This window comes from Giraffa tippelskirchi, chromosome 7 (assembly GCF_054371585.1).
Source record: "Giraffa tippelskirchi isolate mGirTip1 chromosome 7, T2T-mGirTip1v1.2.pri, whole genome shotgun sequence".
In the NCBI taxonomy this organism is placed as follows: Eukaryota; Metazoa; Chordata; class Mammalia; order Artiodactyla; family Giraffidae; genus Giraffa; species Giraffa tippelskirchi.
Genome location: NC_137281.1, coordinates 34409308 through 34432802, shown reverse-complemented (window position 1 = coordinate 34432802; position 23495 = coordinate 34409308). Strand labels below are relative to the sequence as shown.

General features: G+C 37.6%; 1 protein-coding gene across 4 annotated transcripts in view; it reads left to right on the top strand.

Annotated features, from left to right (window-relative positions):
- The window catches only part of LOC145514266 (uncharacterized), a 718708-nt gene that overhangs the window by 302241 nt on the left and 392972 nt on the right, over window positions 1–23495 (top strand). The window contains exon 2 of one of the 4 annotated variants that reach the window (XR_014060006.1): window positions 20285–20385. The exons of the other annotated variants lie outside the window; for them this stretch is intronic. The gene's annotated coding sequence lies outside the window, so the exon portion shown is untranslated. The remainder of the gene's footprint in view (window positions 1–20284; window positions 20386–23495) is intronic. 4 annotated transcript variants of the gene reach the window in all.

The window sequence follows — 23495 nt, the reverse complement described above, 5'->3', positions numbered from 1 at the left end:
CCAGTGTATTCCGCAAAGAGCAACCAAAGAAATCCAAGAAGTTGGTCTGAGGCTCCCACTCCCATTGCATTCAATATCTAAACTCATTAGTATGGCTTGTGAGGCTCTTCATGACATGTCCCCTGCTATTCCTCTGGTTTCATCCTTTGAACCTCTCATCTGTGACCCCCTTCCTGTACTACAGACATAGTGAATTACTCCATTTAGCTTCTCACTTTTTTTTTTTTTGCCATGCTACATGGCTTGCAGGATCTCACTTCCCTGACCAGGAATTGAACCCATGCCCTTGGCAGTGAAAGCTCAGAGTCCTAACCTCTGGACTGCCATGGAATTCTCCTCAGTTGTTTCATGTTCCCTCTTCTTTCTAGGCCTTCATACCTTCTGCCTCCCACCTCCTAATCTGGTACATTCTTTCCCTTTCTATCTGTGTTCATCAAATAATTGCTATTTATCCACTTTGACCTAAATGGCTTCTTCTCTAGGTAACATGCTCTTATCTCTCAGGATTTTATTAAGGAATCTTTTTTGTACTTAGCCTGAGTTTTCCCCAGTTAGTGCATATAATTGGGTATCATTCTGTCTGTTAATTTATCCGTCCTCCCTGAGGTTAGTTGTAAGCCTGGATGTATTTTGTCACCAACATGGCATATAAAGACTATTCAAGAAATATTTACAATTTGGGGACTTCCCTGGTGATCCAGTGGTTACGAATCTGCCTCCCAATGCAGGGGACATGGGCTTGATCCCTGGTCAGGAAACTAACATCCTACATGCTGCGGGGCAGGTAAGCCCGCCTGCCACAACTACAGGGCCTATGTACTCTGGAGCCTATGCGCCACAACAGAGACCCAACGCAACAAAAAAAAAAGAAAAAAGAAGAAGAAATGTTTACTATTTGAAGTAAGCTGGAAAGAGAAAAAAAAAAGAGTGCGAGAAAAAGAAATATTTACCATTCAAGAAATGAACGTACGAATGTAGGAATGTATGAGTAATACCTTTTCTATTCTATACGCACTGGAATTACTTCCAGAGTGCCATTCTCTCATAGATACTGATGACATATGCATGGCTGAAGTTTATGGGTTAATCCTAGACATGTCCTGGGTCACCTAAGATTGATGTTTTGAGATATGAAGTAGTAGTGTTTGTGAGTAAGAATGATGGTTGCTGGCACAAGCTTGACTACAGGGGGCAAAGAAAAGGCCTGCTATTGTAAGGTCAGTTCAGCATTGAGAATATGGGTGTTAACAGACCATCAAGCCGTGATTGTCACAAATGCACAGCCTCTCATTTGCAGGGGCTCCTCACTTCGGAGAGATGTTCACATGATGAATAGTTATGGTTTCCACAAGCCAGGTGTAAATTCACAGACTGTGCTCCTGCTGATGAGTGGAGTCATTTCGGATGCATTTGAATCAGGTTGCTTGCTAGGCTTGTCTAATGCTTGCACTATTAACACATAATCATTTTGCAAATTGGGCTGCCAGTGCTCGGTTTGGACATAATAGAGGAACAGACAGAAGACTTTGGTGTGTTTCTCTGGATGGTGAACCCATCTAGAACAGTGCTTTTTAGTCTTTCATGTGCTTGGGATCACCTGGATATCCTGTTAAGATGCAGATTCCAAGTGGGCCCAAGAATCTGTGTTTCTAGCAGGCTGCCAAGTAATTCCAAGAAACCTACATTAATTAAATAATTCATTAAATCTGCTTTATTTATTCATTTAAATATAGTTGATTTACAGTATTATGTTAATTTCAGGTGTACAGCATAGTGATTTAGTATTTTTTCAGATTATACTCCATTGTAGGCTTTTACAAGCTAATGGGTATAATTCCCTGTGCTTTGTTGTTCATCTATTTTGTGCATAGTAGTTGATATCTGTTGAGTTTCCCAGGTCGCGCTAGTGGTAAAGAAACCACCCGCCAATGCAGGAGATGTAAGAGAGGCAGGTTTGATCCCTGAGTCTGGAAGATCCCCTGGAGGAGAGCATGGCAACCCACTCCAGTATTCTTGCCTGGAGAATACCATGGGCAGAGGAGCCTGGTGGGTTACAGTCCATAGGGTTGCAAAGAGTCAGACACGACTGAAGTAAGTTAGCATGCCCTCCCGCATCTGTTAATCCTATACCTCTAATTTGTCCTCCCCCCTCCCCCCTGCTTCCCTCTCCCCTTTGGTAACCACAAGTTTTTTTTCTGTATCTGTGAGTCTATTTTTGTTTTGTGTGTACATTCATTTATATTATTTTTTAGATTGCACATATAAGTGATATATACAGTATTTGTCTTTCTCTGTCTTATTTCACTAAGCATAATATTCTCTAGGTCCATCCACGTTGTTACAAATGGCATAATTTTATTCTTTTTTGTGACTGAGTAACATTCCATTGTGTGTATATGTGTGTGTGAGCTTCTATGCCTTGGTTATTGTCGATAGTGCTGCTGTGAACAGTGGGGTGCATGTGTTTTTTTGAATTAGTGTTTTCATTCTTTTCTGGATATATACCCAGGTACGGAATTGCTGGATCATATGGTAGCTCTATTGTTAGTCTTTTGAGGAACCTCCATATTGTTTTCCATAGTGGATGCGCCAAGATACATTCCTAACCAACAGTGTGCAAGCAGGGACCCCCATTTTAAATAGCAAGTTTCCAGAGAATAAGAGGTGAGTTTTCTATGTTTTTCTGTCTGTAGCCTTTAAAATGGATGTTTTGAGAAGTGAAGCTAGAGGGACACAGATGGGAGGTTCAGAGAATGGACCTTTGGCTTTGGTGGCTGGGACAAAGAGATGAGGGAATTCAGAAGCCATTATGTAATGTCATCTAAAACAAAGCCATTGAGAGACTTGTCACCCTTGCCTCTGTTTCCGCATTGACGTCTGAAGATGAAGAGTATTAAGAAAACTGCTATATGTATATATCTTTTCCCTCTCTTTTACCTTTTATCTCCAAATAATAAAAAGAGAAAATCCCACATCTATCAAGAGCAATTTCTCTACACTTCTCTTTAGTATATAGGCTTTTAAAATTAGCTCTGCCCATGATAATCCCTTGGGTTAGCTCTGAGGAACACTTGGACATCACTCCTTCAGGACCATCTTCCAAATGAGAAACAGAAATATAACTCGCAAAAAATAGAGCATTTTTTTCTCCACTTCCTTTTTGTTCTTTCAGGTTTGTACTGACAGAAAGAAATTGCCAGCAACAACAACAAAAACCTACGCTTCCCTGGCACAATCTTGATTTGGATTTAGGATCTAGATGGGTAAATGCTGTAATGGTCAGACTTAATAACACTTCCTCCAAGAGTGTATTGATTGACAGTTCTTTTTACTTGAATATTTAACTTCTGTTATCTTATTTGACATTAAAAACAAGCAGTTTAGTTACAGATACGCAGAAGGAGGCTGAAAGATTTCTGTTTTCTCCATGGCCGTCAGTAAGCATGACCGGGATCTCTTCTGACAGGTAGACCTGGGTGGGTCTTCTTCTGCTCCATCGCTTTCTTGCATGTTTCCTCAGGTTGTTTCCCGAACCTTTGCTTTTACATACTTTAAAAGACACACAACCGTATTTTCACTAACATTGGACATTTGATTCAGTCAGCTTCAGCACCTCATCTGTGTATGAAAATGAATATATTGTATTTTGGTGCCCTTTACAGTTAACTGATGAATATACTCAGTTTTTACCTTCTTGAGTAGTTAAGATTTTCAGTGTTCATCTCAGAATAAAGTGAATCTGCCAGCTGATGAGGAAGATATATTCTGATGAGGAAGATATATTCTGATGAGGAAGATATATTCAAAACTCTGACCTTCACTCTAGGACCTGCCTTTTACTAATACTCCTCTGTGTGCCAGGGATTATGCTAGGTTCTTTACATTTGTTATATAATTTGAGAAGATAACAACAAAAACTGGATGAGATGGGTATATTTATATCTCATTGCCCTCCAACCAACTAATACACAAATCTTTCAGAAATAATGAGAAGCTAAAACCAAAGCCCCATTCAGAAAAAAGTAAGCAAACTACTCAAGATCATACAACTAGCAGCACTAAAAACAGATCTAGGGTGGTTTGTTGCTGGTATTAATGCTTTAACCGGTAGACTCTACTTTCTACTACCTCTGTCTATGCTATATATATATATATATTTTTTTTTTTTTTTTTCCTGTAGATGCATTTCTAAGGTATGGTCTTCATGATGTAACATCAGTTTTATTTTTCAAAATTAATTTTTATTGGAGTATAGTTGATTTATAATGTGTTAGTTTCTGCTGTACAACAAAGTGAATCAGTTATACACATACATATATCCACTCTTTTTAAGATTCTTTCCCCATATAGATCATTACAGAGTATTGATACTTCAATACTCTGAAGTAAGGATACTTCAGAGTATCCCTCTGTTATACACTAGCTTCATACTAGTTCTCTATTTTGTATATACTGGTGTGTATATGTCTCACTTGTAAAGTGTAACATGGAAAGAGCATAAAAGTGAGGAAACTATAGTTCTATTTCTGGTACTGCTGGAAGATTGATGGATACTTTGGAAAGTGGTGAGCCATTTTACTTCTTGGGATTTCCTTTTGCTTATCTGTTATAGGGAAATTGAACTCAAGATATTTAAGCAACTTATTTACACTGCTATCATTCTAGTAATTTATAGATTATATGGTGGTTGAAGGACTGGATTTTGGCTGGACACTTCTTTCTCTGGCTGAAGTGCCTCTTTAACATCCTCTACTTTTTCATGCTACTTTTCCATGGAAGGTTAAGAATTTTCTCTGTAACCCTAGATTTTCGATATTTCTCTGTATGAGTCCATTGCAATCATTACATACCAGGAAGGGCAACATGGATTCATTGCAATTTGAAAAAATTTTTGAAAATTGCCTCCAGCACATGCACAGCTTCCCTGGTCACCTGCCAAGTCTTGCTGTATCTTTGGTAGACTGTCAAACTAACAGAGCTGGAAATTAAGTAAAGAGACTGTCTTAACTCCGGAAAGCTGAACTTAGAAGACATTTTATCAAAATAAATGATCTGAATTAAAGAATTTTGGTTGCTGTTTAACTCAGTTGTAGGTAATAGGTTTAGAGGAAACCCAGCTGGCGCAGAGAAGCCCAGATTCTGCTATTGAGCTCTTGGTTAATACCAATGAACCCTAGGACAGCACCATCACTCACTTCACACTGCAACATTGCAACACATAGAGATCTTTTACAGCAAAGACCATTTTGGTTTTACTCCTCAGAAAGCAGAATTAAAAGTTCATCATGGCTCCAAAATCTAACTTGGGGTGTTCCTTTTTATTTGGATGCCATCATTGAGTTCACCATTTGCTTGAATTTTGTGAAAATCTTTAGCCTCTGTAATGGTGATGGTTGACTAGATGAGGCCAACTTTGAGAGCCAGTAAACTTTTTTTCCCCTTAATTTCATGTATTTATTTATCTTCAGCTGTGCTGGGTCTTCGTTGCTGCACAGGCGTTTTCTCTAGTTGCAGCAAGCAGGGGCTACTCTCTAGTCGTGGTGAGCGGGCTTCTCATTGTAGTGGCTTCTCTTGTTGTGGAGTATGGGCTCAAGGGCACACGGGGTTCAGTATTTGGGGTGCATGGGGTCAGGTTGCAGCTCCTGGGTTCTAGAGCACATGCTCAATTGCTCCTGGAGGGCCAATAAACTTTTAATTAATGAACAGATGCATGCCCCAGATCTTTAAAAAACTCATACCCTAGCTACATTTATAATGCACACTTACAATTTTCCAAGAACTACATTAAACACATCAAATATGTTTTCTCATTTAACCCTCAGAACAACTCTCAAATTACAAATGGGAAAGTTGAAACATAAAGAAATCATGCCATGTTGCACCCAGGTGGCTCAATGGTAAAGAATCTGCCTGTCAAGCAGGAGATGTGGGTTCGATCCCTGGGTGGGAAAGATCCCTTGGAGTAGGAAATGGCAACCCACTCCAGTATTCTTGCCTGAGAAATCCCATGGACAGAGGAGGCTGGAGAGCTACAGTCCATGGGAGTCACAAAAAAGTCGAGCATGACTTAGTGACTAAACAACAACAATGTAGTAAAAGCATAGTTGGATTTTGACCTCATGCCTGTATGTTTGCAAAGCTCATGCTCTTTGCCCCCGTGTCATGAGCCCATGATAGTTGTATGGGTCCGTTTGACTCAAAGAAACATGAAATGTGCTCTAGCAATAGATTCTCTTACTGAGAGCTCAAGTTAAATACTACAAAAGATTCTCTTACTGAGAGCTTGAGTTAAATACTACAGAAGAGTTAAATACTGCAGTGTAATTGTTTTTCCTCATCTAGATTTTTATTTCTATAAGTATGCAGTTACACTGAAATTTTCAGAAATTCAGTTGTTTTCTTCCCTGAACATCTTGAACTTCTGTCACACATTCTGTCTTTATTAATGTATCAGTTGAGTTCAGTCGCTCAGTCGTGTTTGACTCTTTGCGACCCCATGAATTGCAGCACGCCAGGCCTCCCTGTCCATCACCAACTCCCAGAGTCTACCCAAACCCATGTCCATCAAGTCGGTGATGCCATCCAGCCATCTCATCCTCTGTTGTCCCCTTCTCCTCCTGCCCCCAATCCTTCCCAGCATTAGGGTCTTTTCCAATGAGTCAGCTCTTCGCATGAGGTGGCCAAAGTATTGAAGTTTCAGCTTCAACATCAGTCCTTCCAATGAACATCCAGGACTGATCTCCTTTAGGATGGACTGGTTGGATCTCCTTGCAGTCCAAGGGACTCTAAAGAGTCTTCTCCAACACCACAGTTCAAAAGCATCAATTCTTCGACACTCAGCTTTCTTCACCGTCCAACTCTCACATCCATACATGACTACTGGAAAAACCATGGCCTTGACCAGATGGACCTTTGTTGGCAAAGTAACATCTCTGCTTGTTAATATGCTGTCTAGGTTGGTCATAACTTTCCTTCCAAGGAGTAAGCGTCTTTTCATTTCATGGCTGCAATCACCATCTGCAGTGATTTTGGAGCACCTAAAAATAAAGTCTGACACTGTTTCCACTGTTTCCCCATCTATTTCCCATGAAGTGATGGGACCAGATGCCATGATCTTAGTTTTCTGAATGTTGAACTTTAAGCCAACTTTTTGACTCTCCTCTTGCACTTTCATCAAGAGGCTCTTTAGTTCTTCTTTGCTTTCTGCTATAAGGGTGGTGTCGTCTGCATATCTGAGGTTATTGATATTTCTCCCAGCAGTGTTGATTCCAGCTTGTGTTTCTTCCAGCCCAGCGTTTCTCATGATGTACTCTGCATATAAGTTAAATAAGCAGGGTGACAATATACAGCCTTGATGGACTCCTTTTCCTATTTGGAACCAGTCTGTTGTTCCATGTCCAGTTCTAACTGTTGCTTCCTGACCTGCATACAGGTTTCTCAAGAGAGGTCAGATGGTCTGGTGTTCCCATCTCTTTCAGAATTTTCCACAGTTTATTGTGATCCACACAGTCAAATTTTATTTTATATTTGTATTATATGTATATTAATGTATAGAATTTCTTAAAATTTATTTTTGCAATTTTATGTAAATGTTTGTGATGAAAATACTACCAAACTAGGGTCTCCGTAACATGTTTCCCCTTTTTTGAGGCCGCCACTGTTCCATTAAGACCCGTGCCTAGTTTAAAACACCACGGAAGCTTAACACTTGCTCCCTGTTCACTGTGCTGTTTCTGACCCAGTTGCTTTGTCCCATTCCCTTCACTGCTTTCTGACTTTTTCTCAGTTTCCCAATCGTGTTATTAGTTCTCACATTTCTTGTTTCTTCTCACCCTCAGACTTGACACTGTCTTCCTAGATGTTGACTTCCTTCCCTCTAAAATGTCATTTGTGTTCACTGTTGGTGACACTTTCTCATACTTTCTTGGAAAAAGAATCTTGGTGGCACATCAGTAGGTAACATTTCTTCCAAACTTCTGTCCTAGCCCCCTCAAAGAAAAGCCAGTTTGAAAAAAGGTAAAAAACAAAAAACAGTTTTAAGCTTTAAGAAGGTAACTTCTTGTTATTGTAGCCTCTAGTATAATAAAGAAAGAAGATAAACATCCAATTTGTAAGTCAGTTGGAATGTCAATACTAGAGCAGTTATAAAAAAGCCAGTATTTTGATTTCTCTTCTTAACATCCCCATCTAGTGATTATTAAGTGTATACCTGTGTATTCCAGTCACAGAGAACTTAGTACTTCCTGAGGCATCCCCGTCCATTTACAAAAGTTTATTTACGTATTTATTCTTGGCTGTGCTGGGTCTTTGCTGTGTGGGCTTTTCTCTAGTTGCGGCAAGCAGGGGCTGCTCTCTAGTTGTGGTGCACAGGCTTCTCAATGCGATGGCTTCTTTTGTGGCAGAGCACAGGCTGTAGGGCGCACGGGCTTCAGTAGTCGCAGCTCTCAGGCTGTGGAGCACAGGCTCGGTAGTTGTGGTGCATGGGCTTAATCGCCGTGAGATCTTCCCAAACCAGGGATAGAGGCTGTGTCTCCTGACTTCGCCTCTTTACCACTGAGCCTTTACCAGATTCTTTACCACTGAGCCACCAGGGAAGCCCCCAGTCCACTTTTTATTCCACTCTTTTGGATCGTTCTTCTTATGTTAAGCAAAATTATATTTCACTGGTTTCAATTCTAAGCCATGCACCCACAGGGAACAAATCTATCTCCTCTTACAAGACAGTATTTCAACATTTATGATCATCCTCACTATGCTATTTCCATTTATTTTTGCCATTTCTTGTAGGAACTGGGCTGGAAACTATCATGTCCTTGTCTTTTTGTCTTGTTGGGATAGAGGGACCCTACTTTTTCAATATTTGTTTTAAATGAACTAACGAATTTTAATCCCCAAGTGATCTGCTCAAAAGTGTCTATATACCACTTTTGTTATAGACAGTAAATAGGTTTGTTAGTAAATACGTATTAGATCTCTTTTTGTTGTACTTTGTAAACAATATTTACATTGTCTGTACATTGTAAACAATGTAACTAAAAAGCTAACTAAAAACAGAAAACAATTAAAAAAGAAGAATTATGAGTTTGTGGAGGTGTGCACAATTTGACTAGGCTTCAGGAAGACCTGGGGCCTAGAAGGGAAATGTCTCAGTGTCTTGAACCTAATTCTTTAAAATTTTGGCTGTAATAATAGAGTGAATAAGAAAGCAGAGCACAGTTTATCCTACTGACTCTTAAATGTCTCTCCAGAACATCCCTAGCTCTCATCCTCTGCTAACACACTTTTTGTGCTGACCTTTAGATTTCCAGTGGGCTACACCAGTGACCTCAAAGGGAAGCTGTGGCTACAGCAGTTCACAGCATTACTATTGTAGATGCAACCTGGTTTCATAGAGGGTAAGATGCTAAGCAAATTAAGTCCCTCCCCACCTCCCAAAAATATCAAAGGGGTTAGACTAATTATGGTACATTTAGGGATGAAACATAATGGGCCCTTCAAAATCATGGATGGAGAGTTTATAATGATATAGGAAAATGCTGATGATATAATTTCAGTAAAAATTGAAGGGCAAGAAACTATATAGCCTGTGTGATTCCAATTACATTAAAAACTGAGACTTCCATGTGGAAAATGAATAGAAGCTTAATAGTGATAATATCTCAACTGTAGATTTTGAATGATTTGTCATCTCCTCTAAACATCTTCCCACAATTTCTGTGAGGAGCATTTTTAATTTTATAAAAAATAAACTGTAAAAGCAAAAAATGAAAATATAAAACTATTAAATTAATTAGGCATAAATTTTGATACTTGTGAGGATGGTGATAGTTGTGAGGGTTAATACATTACAAGGATTAACAGAGGGATTGGCCAGTTTTAGGTGCTCAGAAAGTTTCCTTTTCTGTTTATTTTCTCTGTTCAGTGCTGAGCCTTTATATGAAAACAGTTCATCTAGATATTAAATACAAAGGCCAAATTGACATTGAATAAAATTTAAGTCAATAGAATCAAAATAAAGTATATCAGAGAGAGAAAATAAATAAGCTTTGTGGGCTGAAGTAATCTCTGAGGTGACTTTTAAAGTCTAGGTTTTTTCTGATTCTATGATCTACTCCAGAATGGTCCAATTAAATGTAGCATAATTAAGGGAATAAAATTTACATCTACATGCATAATCGTGTACGTGTTTACATGTTCTCAAGGCTAATTGCCATCTCTGAATGCCATTTAATGTGTCAATGCTTTTTAAAGAGGACTTACAACTTCACATGTGAACTTTTCCTGTTAGGACAAGACCAAATTTTTAGTTTTCCTGATCCAAACTTATAGATGTAAATTTGAGAGTGAGGAAACAGTCTTTGGTGTAAAGTAGAATTGAAATCAAGTTGCACTGGAAATACTTCCTCTTCATTTTTCCTTTTTTTCTGCTTTTTTTTTTAAGTTGGAAATTCTTTGCTAGTTCATTGTTCTCTCAGAGTATTAAGAAAAAAATCATCCTTGGCTTTTGTTTAACAAGTCTTATGTTTGTACTGAATCTTCCCCCCCACTGCTCCTCCAAATACCATTTTGCTTTCTTAGCTGTTGAGTTTGATCCAGGGAAAGCCTACCTCAGTGTCCCAATTACAAGTATTTAAGATGCAACCAGGCCACAGATTATACAAATGAAAGGAGCAAAAAATAACAGCGTTCTGTAGAAAGAAGGCCAGAAAGACAATTTGTTCTAGTCAGAGATAAATAAAGTTAAACTCCACCCAAATTACCACGTGTCAGGCTAATCAGAGGAAATGTTGTTTCTCCATTGCTATTGTGCAAAAATAATTGAAATGACATTTCACAAAATCTAGCAGAGGTACATTTTTTTTTCAAAGCAGGCTTGCAGACTTCCAGATACTTCAGCTCACCCTGAGAGCTATTTGTATTGTGTGCTCAACTGAAATGTAATAATTGAAGAGCATAGTTTCAAAATGTGTCCTTTCTGCTTTAGAGAATCAGGACTATCTCTTGGGGTTCAAAGTAAACCCGGGTATGTTAAAGGGATCTCCCAAATCCCCGAGGCTGTCCTCTTGAGAATCACCCATGACATTTAATATTTTTTCCCTTCCTAGACCCTCATAGTATCTGTCAAGGTGCACATTGTAAAATCCATTTACCCATCATTTTTTCTTGCATATTATATATGGAATGTCTTGACAATGAATCAACTTTCTCAAAAGAAAATCGGTGCAAGCTTTATTCAGAAATGAATTTAGACTTTTATTGGGGCAGTTAACAAGTAGGAATATTTGAACAGAGATGGATAACATATTCATGGTTTTTGTCCCTCATCCTATCTAGTCTTCTCTGAGGTCAGTGTTACTTAAGGTTATAAGATGAAAGCTCTACAAATCACAGTCACATAGCTGTCAGGCACCTTATTAAATTTCATTCAGTTCTATACCAATTCTTAAGGGACCATCACTGTCTTCCAACTAACGCAAAGATTGAATAAAAACTGATCAAAAGTTTATGGGCTTGAATGGTCATCCTAAATTGGATCTGCTGTTACTGGAGACAAAACTAGGCCAAGAAATTTAGCCTATTAGGCAGTGGGGAGCCATCAAAGGCTTGCGAACAGAGGACGGACATGATTACCTCTGGCAGTGACACACAACATTGATTCCTTGATCATTGCTTACATTTTTTCCCTTTGTTATAAAGGCATAAAAAGCATTATAGCAACCCAAGCACACATACTTGTTGGAAAGTTAAATCACTGTGGCAGACAGTTCATCCATTTCTTAGGTTTCCTTGGAGTTACATAGCTTGTTCTGGCCGATGGTCTCTGAGTGACTTAGCCCAGTATGTCATGTCTGGGCTAAGGTGGGAAAGACCTGGAAAGTCTCCTGCATCCTCTCTCCCACTCTGTGGCAGCATTGGAATTATCGGCTGTGCAAGTGAGTCATGAGGTGAAAGCTGCCTTTACCAATCATCGGGAGAGTTGCGTTGTAGACTTGCCCAACAAGAAAGGTATAAACTTTGAATTTTACCACTCATATTTCAGCATGGCCTGGCTTATCCTACTACAACAATAAACAAGTGCAAGATAAGATATATAAGCTCACAATAATGAGAAAAAGGCAAATGAAAACAATAAGGCACCATCTCACCTATTACTGTTTTGCCTATTGTTGAAAACACAATGAAACATCAGAAAATACCAAATTTTGATGACGCTGTGGACAAACACTTATCTTTTGTCATTGTTGGCAGAGACATTAAAAATGATAAAGTCATTTTGGAGAGCAATTTGGAACTTAGTAATGAAATGAAGAATGACATGATCTATGGACTAAGAATCTACCCCATTAAAAGTGTCACAGGGGTCTGTAAAGGGTATATGGCCAGCATTAGCATCCTGGCTCTTCTCCAGGTCCTGCTACCATGGTTTTTCTGTTTATCTTTTATATTTTAATTTGCTTTCAGAGTATTTGTGATAGTTAAAAATCTCAGGTAAACTGTGTGTCTGTTTCTGATGAAATAAGTAAAATATCACAGTGAATGGGATCATACAGTAAAACTTGTAGATAGATTTTATTAAGTTAATTAATTGGCTTCCCTGGTGACTCAGATGATAAAGAATCTGCCTGCAATGCAGGAGACCTGGGTTCGATCCCTGAGTTGGGAAGATCCTCTAGAGAAGGGAATGGCTACCCACTCCAGTATCCTTGCCTGGGAAATCCCATGAACAGAGGAGCCTCGAGGGCTGCAGTCAGTGGGGTCGCAAAGAGTGGGACATGACTGAACAACTAACACACTTTTCATGTCTTAAATTCTCACTAACTACATAGACTATTCAACAGGCAGAAGTTTCTTTTGCAGGAAGATCAACAAAAAGTTAAAAATAACACGGATCTCTTGGTCTCCAGTGACTCTATTGTGGCCTGTCACCCGGGTTTGGGGAAGTGTTGACCCTTCCCGCCTTGCTGCACTGCCCCCTGACCTCCAGGGCGTGCCCTCCCATGCACAAATCCAGTCTCTTGGTTCACATCCTTGCTTCAGATCCTTCAAAGTTGCCCAGGCCCCATGGTCCCAAGTATGCAGCCAGCCCCACCTGCTGGGCTCTGAGGCACCATCCTGGGGCCCAATCATGAGACAGATTTGAAATACATAGTTTTAAATTATAAATTAAGCATCCTTCACATAAACTGAAAGCAGAAAGATGCATAAAATGGCCTATATTTTGCAAGTTATGTATATAGCCAAGACTGTGAGTAGGGAGGGGAAAGAAAATGGGCACTGAAGATAAAAACAAAAATAAAGTATTAATAAAAGAAGAGAAGGGCTATGCATAGAACAATTGAGGGGCATGTTTAATTCCATTAAAAGGAAAAAAATTACCTGTATGATTAAAAAACCATCTTGTTACATATCCATTTTAACATACTTGTATCTCCCATAAAGAAGAGTGAGCACCAAAGAATTGATGCCTTCTAATTGTGGTGCTGGAGAAGACTCTTGAGAGTACCTTGGACTGCAAGGAGATCAAACCAGTTGATCCTAAAGGAAATCTAGCCTGAATATTCGCTGGAAGGACTGATGCTGAAGCTCCAATATGTTGGCCACCTGATGTGAAGAACCGACCCATAAGAAAAGACACTGATGCTGGGAAAGATTGAAGGCATAAGGAGGGGGAGATGGCAGAGAATGAGATGGTTGGATGGCATCACCGGCTTAACAGACATGAGTTTGAGCAAGGTCAAGAAGATAGTGAAGGACAGGGAAGGCTGGCTTGCTGCAGTCCATGGGGTCACAAAGAGTCAGACATGACGTAGGGACTGAATAACAACAGCAAATCTCCCATACTATGCTCCCCAAATCCTTTAAGGATAGATTCACCTTTGCATAAACCTAAATTACCCCCATTGTGGGGACCTGGCTCTTATTACCGACTTGACCTTGGTTAGAGATTCATAGAACATCAACTGAGAACTTCCCTAGACTGTGCATTAGAACAAATAATTTCATTTTACCTAACCTTGACATAAAGAGCTGAACTCATTTTTTCAAACTAAAGGAAAAATTCAAGGGTCAAGGTCATTATTGAATTTTGAAAGTTAGATCTCCCATTACCAGTAATCAGCTTTTTCCATATTTGAGTCACACATAAGAGTGTGATGAGTGTCTGAACAAGGTCAAAATAAACATCATCAGTCTGAATATTAGTCGGACTAATTTATGTTACACCAATTATGCTTGCTACTTGAAAAATATATTTTAAGATGATTTTTCAAGTACCCAGACAACATTTACAGAGAAAGCTGTGATGGTATTAGAGACTGAGCTGTGATTACAAACAGGGTGAATTTTTGGCTTTATGTGATTTGTCTAAGGAGGCAGCAAAATACGTAGAAACACAGGACACTATCTGAGCCCTGTCCTCATGGAATTTGATTCTTACACTCAAATAATAGGGACATGTTTGGCTGTCATTCAGTTTGTCATTACATTGGCTCAAGCATAGGAAATGTACATTATTAAGAAACTTTAAAAATGTCCAATTATAACTGCACTCAAGAAATTTTCTTCCTAAAAGGCACATCTACTGGGATTTTAATCAGAGATGACAATCACTTGAATTCTAAATATTTTTTCATAGTATTCAATTTCTGGAATATCTCCAAGGAAATTGAGATACTGTATAGAGATGAGATAGATTCAAAGTTGGGAGCATCCACACCTGAAACAACTGCCCCCCCAAATATTCCATTGAAGGTCACTTCGATGTTGGGAAGCATATTAGTAGGAAAAACTGGTATTGTGCACTAACTTGTAGATCAATTAAACCCATGGCTGATTCATGTCAATGTATGGCAAAAACTATTACAATATTGTAACGTAATTAGCCCCCAACTAAAATAAATAAATTTATAAAAAAAAAATAAAATCATCAAGTTTATTTTAGAAAAAAAAAAGGTGCATATGCTTTTAAAAGATTTTTTTTAATTTAATTTTTATTTTATATTGGAGTATGCAAAGAAGAACTAAAGAGCATCTTGATGAAAGTGAAAGAGGAGAGTGAAAAAGCTGGCTTAAAACTCAACATTCAAAAAATGAAGATCATAGTATCTGGTCCCATCACTTCATGGCAAATAGATGGGGAAACAATAGAAGCAGTGACAGACTTTATTTTCTTGTGCTCCAAAATCACTGCAGATAGTGACTGCAACCATGAAATGAAAAGACGCTTGCTCCTTGGAAGAAAAACTGTGACCAACCTAGACAGCATATTGAAAAGCAGAGCCATTATTTTGTTGACAAAGGTCCATCTAGTCAAAGCTATGGTTTTTCCAGTAGTCATGTATGGATGTGAGAGTTGGACCATAAAGAAAACTGAGCGCAGAAGAATCGATGCTTTTGAATTGTGGTGTTGAAGTCTTGAGAGTCCCTTGGACTGCAAGGAGATCAAACCAGTCAGTCCTAAAGGAAATCGGTCCTGAATATTCATTGGAAGGACTGATGCTGAAGCTCCAATACTTTGGCCACTTGATGCAAAGAACTGACTCATTGCAAAATATCCTGATGCTGGGAAAGATTGAAAGCAGGAGAGGGGGACAACAGAGGATGATATGGTTGGATGGCATCACCAACTGGATGGACATGAGTTTGAGCAAGCTCCGGAGTTGGTGATGGACAGGGAAGCCTGGTGTGTTGCAGTCCATGGGGTCGCAAAAAGTTGTACATGACTGAGTGACTGAACTGAACTGAACAAAAAAGAGTTGGACATGACAGCGATTAAACAACAACCACTGTAGTTGATTTACAGAGTTGTAAGTTTAGGTTGATTTAATATTGTAAGTTGTATTAGTTTCATGTATACAGCAAAGTGATTCAGTTATTCATATACATATATCTACTCTGTTTCAGATTCTTTTCCCATATAGGTTATTACAGAATATTGAGTAGAGTTCCCTGTGGTACACAGTATGTCCTTGTTGATTATCTATTTTATATATAATAGTGTGTATATGGAGAAGGCAATGGCAACCCACTCCAGTCCTCTTGCCTGGAAAATCCCATGGACAGAGGAGCCTGGTACGCTGCAGTCCATGGGGTCGCTAAGAGTCATACATGACTGAGCGACTTCACTTTCACTTTTCACTCTCATGCATTGGAGAAGGAAATGGCAACCCACTCCAGTGTTCTTGCCTGGAGAATCCCAGGGGCGGGGGAGCCTGGTGGGATGCCATCTATGGGGTCGCACAGAGTCGGACACGACTGAAGCGACTTAGCAGCAGCAGCAGCAGCAGTGTGTATATACTCCTAATTTTCCCCTTCCCCACATTTCCCCTTTGATAATCTTAAGTTTGTCTTTGAAGTCTGTGAGTCTCTTTCTGTTTTGTAAATAAGCCTGTTTATATATATATTTTAGGTTCCACATACAAATGATATTTTGTGTATGTGTAATCTCCATGCTTCCTATTTAGAGTTTCAAATATATATTATTTTGAGGAACAATACAGCCTTTATCAATTCAAGTCAAAGTATGAAAGCAAAATGATAATAGATAGTGAAACATATGACAGCAGAATATTTTGACTTTATAATATTGTAGTCTGCATTCTGTTTGTCAGTGTAACCTTTGATCTAGACTTTTATACTCGTACAGTACCACAGAAATTAACATTTGTGTATGAAATGGATCTTTTTTTGCCAGGAAGTCCTGAAATAAAACTCAAATCATTTATAATCTTATTTAATAAAATGATATTTTTTTAAATGACAATTTTTGACATTTGTACCAATGTGGGAAATTGGCATTTTTTGAAGGGGTATAAATCAGTATAATTCTTATGCTGAATAATCTATGTGTGTTGAGAAGGTAATTTAAAAAAAAAAACAATTTTATAGGCTACCAGTTGCGTAAAGCATACATCACTTAACCTTGCTGAGTCAGCTTAGTTTTTCAACACCATCATACCTAAGAGTTAACATTTTTGGTGCACTTTTTTGGGGGGCTAGCATTAATACTGAGAGCTTTACATGTCACACTACAACTGGGTGAGCTAGGTACAGTTTGCCTCTTAAAGTTTCTTCATCTGTAGAATAGGTATCATTGACTTGTCTAGAATTTCAGGACTGATAAGAGGCCACGTCAGGAATGGAGTTCAGTTGTTTGCTGTAGTCTACAGTCTAGGGCGCATCTAACCACATACAGTACTGCCTCATGTTGATTTTCTCTCTCACCCTTCCTCTGCGAGGGCTTCTCAGCCCTATGTACTCTGCGGGCTGATACTTGGTGCAATTTTTCTTCTCTCTTCTCTTATTTGTTTGAGAGAATCCTTTCAACGTACTAATCTAGGTCAAGGACAACTAGGTTTTCATACTGCTTCTTCCCTTTCCTTCTGATTATCTAGAAAGAACCAAAAGACAAAAACAAAAACCAGTCTTTTCAAACCCATACCTAATTGTTTTGTGTTCTGCTAAAAGTCATGTAATGGTTTCTGATTGCTGTCGGAATGAAGTCTAAAATGACTTACTGAGGTTTTCAGACTTTGCTTGATCAGACCCCTGCCATCTCCCTGGACCCATCCTGCCTCAGACTTGCTCTTATTCCAATTCTCCCCTCTTCTTCTTGTTACAGGTACAACTCCTTTTCTTGGAGAAGTTTTCCTCTGCTTATCTATTCATTTTCTCAAGAAAATGCTTCCTTCTCATATAGCCAATCAGTTTCCTTTGTTAAATGGTCTAAGTGAAAAACGTTGTGTTGTTTCATAGCATTTAGTTCAGTTCGTAATGTTTTCTGTACGTTTTTTGACCATCACCCAAAGATTTACGTTACCTTTTAAGAGAGAAGGAGGGGTGACATCAGCAAGATGGTGGAATTAGCAGCCCCTGGCCCCCCATTTTCCCCCTGGACACATTGATTCAACAACAATTAATGGACAACCCCCCCCCACCATGAGAAAATCAGAAACAAGTTGAGAGGCTCCAAAACCAGCCACTTCAAAGCCAGTAGGAAAAATTGAGAATTGTCTAACCATAATCCCTACCCTTGGCACAGTAACATACAGTCAGAGAGAAATCCCTAGTGTCCAGCTTCTTCTGAGAGAGGGAAAGAGATGGACTATGTGCCCAACACTCCAGCTTTTCGGCGGGCTGCCTGAGGTACTGGCTTCTATCTCACCTGTGCCTTTGGAGTGCTCCTGGCATCTGGCATAGTCTAGGTGCCTGGGGGCCAGTGGGAACAAAAACGGTGGTTTGAAGTAGCAGCATGCAGTCACCATAGCCCCTCCCTTGGCCTCTACACAGAGCAAGCAAATGAAAAACCCCAGATCCTAGCTTCTCTCTGGGGAAGGAATGAATTGGGCTGTGATGGGTTTATACTATAAATGTTAAAGTAAAAGATATGGTAACAAAAATATAAAAGGGGCAGTGAAGAAATGAAAGTATACTGTTTTAAAAATACTATATAGACAGTATAATATCACTTGAAGGTAGACTGTGATAAAAGTGAATACCATAAACCTCAAAGCAATAGTAAAAAAAACCCCACTAAAATAACAAAACAAAGTTATGGCTAATAAAACAATAAAGGAGATAAAATGGATTCATAAAAATAATTTGTACAGAAGGAGGCAGAAAAAAAGGAGCATAAAAGGACTAATAGAAAACAAATAGTAAGACTGAAACCAGATCATATTAATAATAGCGTTAGATGTAACTACGGTATCTCAAGTGACAAACGGGTTAAAAGTAAAAGGAGGGAAACATGCCATGCTAACATGGATTAAAAAAAATCTGTAGTGACTATTTTAAAATCATACAAAGTAAGTTTCAGAGAAAAGACTTTATCAAAGAAAAAGGTGATTTTGTAATGATAAAGGGGTCAGTTTATCAAAAGGACATAATAATTCTAAATGTTTACTCACTTAATAACAGATTGTCAGAATACATGACAATACAAACTGATAGAACTGCAACTAACAACTAGACAGATCCACAATGTTAGTCATAGGTTTGAATCTATCTCTCTCAATACTTGATAGGAGAATAGACAGAAATCTAGTAATGAAGACTCAGAATTAAGGTGTAAATTATCCCTACTTTATCTAATAGATCCAAGGCAATCACAGCCAAAACCCCCAGCAGTATTTGTGTGTCAAAATAAACTGATTCTGAAATTCACATGGAAATGCAATGGACTTAGAATAGCCAAAACTTTTTTGATAAATGAAATTGCAGGACTTGTCCTACCTGTTTTCAAGACTTAATATAAAGTTGCATAATCAAAACACTGTGATGATGGCTTCCGGAATGTATACATATGTCAAAACTAATCAAATTGTGCATGTTTAAATATGTGCAATTTACTGTATGTCAATTATACCTCAGTAATGCTGTTAAATGTGATTACTGCAAAGAAATCATGAATTTTAAGTTCTATCAATAATGCAAAAATAAAAAAAGCAAACAGTAGAAAATGATAGAGCCTCATTTCTTCTATTTCCCCTATAAGCCTGTTGGAATACTTAGTGAGGTCAGAAACAATAAGATAATCAAGAAGTAAACTAAAGAAAAAAAAATTTCTAGGAAACTACTTGATATACGATTCATAGGTACGATTATAAATATAACACATTCTGTTTATTTTGCCTTGAGCTATTGACTAAAGCTTGTATGAAATAATCCCCTTAGCAAGGTGTTTAAAAATGATACCTCTGAGACATGAAGTGAACTCTGTGTGATTAGTAAATGAACATCATGACTTATTTAGCAAGCTGGTGATGCATTTTCTCCCCCTTTTAGAGATCTCTGTGTTGTGGGAGGTAGCTTATTTAGTTAATACTGGCAGCTAAAACTCAGTGTTGAAATAAGTTCAACCAAGAGCCAGACCTTTGAATCATAGTGATACATTTTTTAGTGACAATAACAAGGTTACTTGTTCCAATAATACATCAAATAAATTATTTTTATAAACATGGCTAATTTCATCTTTGTTTCATGTTTTAAAAAGATCCCCCCCCCAGTATTTATAGTTTATATTATGAGTAGGCTTGCACGTACATAACATTTATAAGTAAGTATATGTATATTGGAAAAATCCAAAGCAAAAACAAGCCTATTGAGAATATTCAAGAAGCATGCAGACTGTCCAAGTGAATGCTACTGAATTCACAGAGAATTTATGAGTGTGTTACTTGCAATTTACCCTACAGGGCTAGTTCAAGTTTGAGCTTAATAACACTGGGACTTAATAGTGCTGAAAAATACAGCATTTGGACGTATTCTATTTTGTGTTTTATAGAAAAGTTGCTGAAATGCTGACCTACAGCTATTTACGCTAAACCCAGAAAGACTTCAAATTGCAGAGAAAATACTGGAAACGTTCTTTAGTCCTACTGAATGGTGAGGGGAATACAGAATGTGGAATTAAGATCATGCCTGTGTCTTTTCAATTCTTATTATTATATAAAAAGCAGTCAAAGCTTTAAAGAAGTCAAAGAACAATAACCACACACCTAGTATTTAATAAAAACCATCTGAAATTAGACAATCTAAAATAGCTAATTTATTGTAGAGTTTCTATTGTGACTTAGGAAATACCTCAGTATTTTTAAAAATTGAGATAAATTGACATATTAATTTCAGGTGTCCAACATAATAATTTGATATTTGTATATATTGTGAAATGATCACTGTACTAAGTCTAGTTAACATCCATCGCCACACTTAGTTAATTGTTTTTCCTTGTGATGAGAGCTTTTAAGGTCTACTTTCTTAGCAACTTTCAGATGTTTGATATAGCGTTAACTATAGTCATCATGCTGTACATTACATCCCCATGACTTTGGTTCAATACTAAAAAAAATCAACACAAAATGTATAGTGCTTATGATTTCAGTGATATACATTTTGATATCTATCATCCTAGTTTTGCTTTTAAACAAAGATTAAGTGCCTTTGGGATGGAATTATATGGAATATATACTATTATATATATATATACTATTATATATTACTACATACTATACATACTATTATATATACTATATATTATATATATATACTATTATATGGAATTATATACTATTATTTTTCTCCTTTAAAAATTTATTTACATCACATAAAATTTATATGATTATGTGTTTTCTTAATTATTTGAAAAAGTTTACTGGTAAACATATTTGGGTACCTCCATATACTATTTCAGATTCTTCCCTTTTTATAAAATAAAATATATATTCAATATGATTTTAGTTTTATAACTTTAAAAATATTTTCATTAAAACAAATCAGAAATTAGAAACTCTCTTTTGCTAACTTATGAACAGGATCATTATTTTTATATTCATTTTTTAAGAAAATTCGATTTATTTGTATTTTTGGGTGTGTTGGGTCTTCGTTTCTACGTGTGGGCTTTTCTCTAGTTGTGGAGCAGGGGCTACTCTTGAGTTGCAGTGTTTGGGCGTCTTGTTGCAGTGGCTTCTCATTGCAGAGCATGAGTGGGCTCTAGGCACAAGGGCTTCGATAGTTGTGGTGCAAAGGCTCAGTAGTTGTGGCACATGGACTTAGTTGCCCTGTGGCATAGGGGATCCTCCTGGACCAGGGATCGAACCGGTGTCCCCTGCATTGCAAGGTGGATTCTTAACCACTGGACCACCAGGGAAGCCCCAGGATCTTTATTTTTAAATAGAGAAATTTGTATCATACGCAGTGATACAGTGAGAATGTTTTGTATGAGATATTATTTACATCTCTGGAGGTAAGCTTTTTTATTGCTTTATTTTTCTCCTTATAAAATATTTTTATATATAATATACCTATACTCTCTTTTTTGATCTTATTTGCTCTCTTTAAAATATTGTTATATTAGGGATGCAGGCTTTTTTTGGTAGTAGCTTTATTGAGGTATGGGTGCATACTAAGTGGCTTCAGTCGTGTCCAACCCTTTGCGACCCTATGAACTGCAGCCTGCCAGGCTCCTCTGTCCATGGGATTCTCCAGGCAAGAATACTGGAATGGGCTTTCATGCTTTCCTTCAGGGGATCTTCCCGACCCAGGGATCAAACCCATGCCTGTTACATCTCCAGCATTGACAGGCAGGTTCTTTACCTCTCGCACCACCTGGGAAGCCATTATTGAAGTATAAATAAATACGATAAACTACATATTACCTAAGGTGTATCATAAATTTTGATGTATGCTACACCCATGAAATCATCACAACAGTGAAGATCATGAGCACATCCATATACCCCCAAAGTTTCATCATGCCCCTTTGTAATCCCCATCTCCCAAGCTCGCTCAGAAGTCTCCCTCACTCCTGCCGTGTTCTTACACCACTGAATTTTTATTAATATAGAGTACTTTAATATTTTCTATAACTGTACATTCCTTGTAGTATATAATAATTTCTATTTTTGGTCTGAGTTCTTTCATTCAGTTTAGTTGTTTTGAGATTCACTGATGTTTGTGGTGTTTATTATATTTGTGGTGTTTATTATATTGTGGTAGTTATTAATTTGTGGTGTTTATTAATTAATTTGTGATAATTATTCATTTCTTTCTATTGCTGAGTAGCATTCCTTTGTATGATATACCGTTCATTCATTTCTTTATCCAGTGATGAGCCTTTGGGTTGTTTCCAGGTTTTGACTATTATAAATTTATCTGTTATGAATATTTGTGCATAAGTCATTATATGGACATATGTATTCTTTCTCTTAGGTAAATACATAGGAGAGGAATGGGTGGATCATATGGTAGGTTTAACTTTTAAAGAAAATGCCCAGTTGTTTCCAAAGTGATTCTACCATATAACTTTCCTATTATCAATGTTTGAAAGTTTAAGTTCCTCCTCATCTTTGCCAATACTTGGTATGGTCATTAAAAAAAAAATTAACCCTTTAAATAGATTTGTAGTGGTATCTAGTTGTGGTTTTTTTTTTTTTTTTTTTTTTTAGATAATAGAATGTAGTTGTGGTTTTAATTTGCATTTTCCTAATGACTAGTGATGTTGAATTATTTCTGCTATTCATACATCTCTGTAAACCATCTGTTCCAATTTTCTACACATTTTAAAAAACTGGGTTGTTTGATTTCTTATTGATAAATTTCAAGAGTTCTTATATATTCTGAATATGAGCCCCTTATCAGGTATATGCTTTGTAAATGTTTTATCTTAAGTCTTTTGCTTCTTTTCATTTTCTTAAGAGTTTCTTTCAAGAAGGAATAGTTTAAAATTTTTATGAAGTCTGTGATGGTTAATTTGATGGGTCATCTTCACTGGACTATGTAGTGGCCAAATATTTGGACAAACATTATTATGGGTATGTCTGTGAGGTTGTATTTTGATGAGATTAACATCTGAATTAATAGACTAACCAAACCAGATTGTCCTCTCTAATTTGGATGACCTCAACCAATCTGCTGAAAGCCTGAATGGAACAAAAAAGCCCATTTCCTAATCTACTGAGAGGAAACTCCTCCTGCCTGACTGCTTTGAACTGAGATGT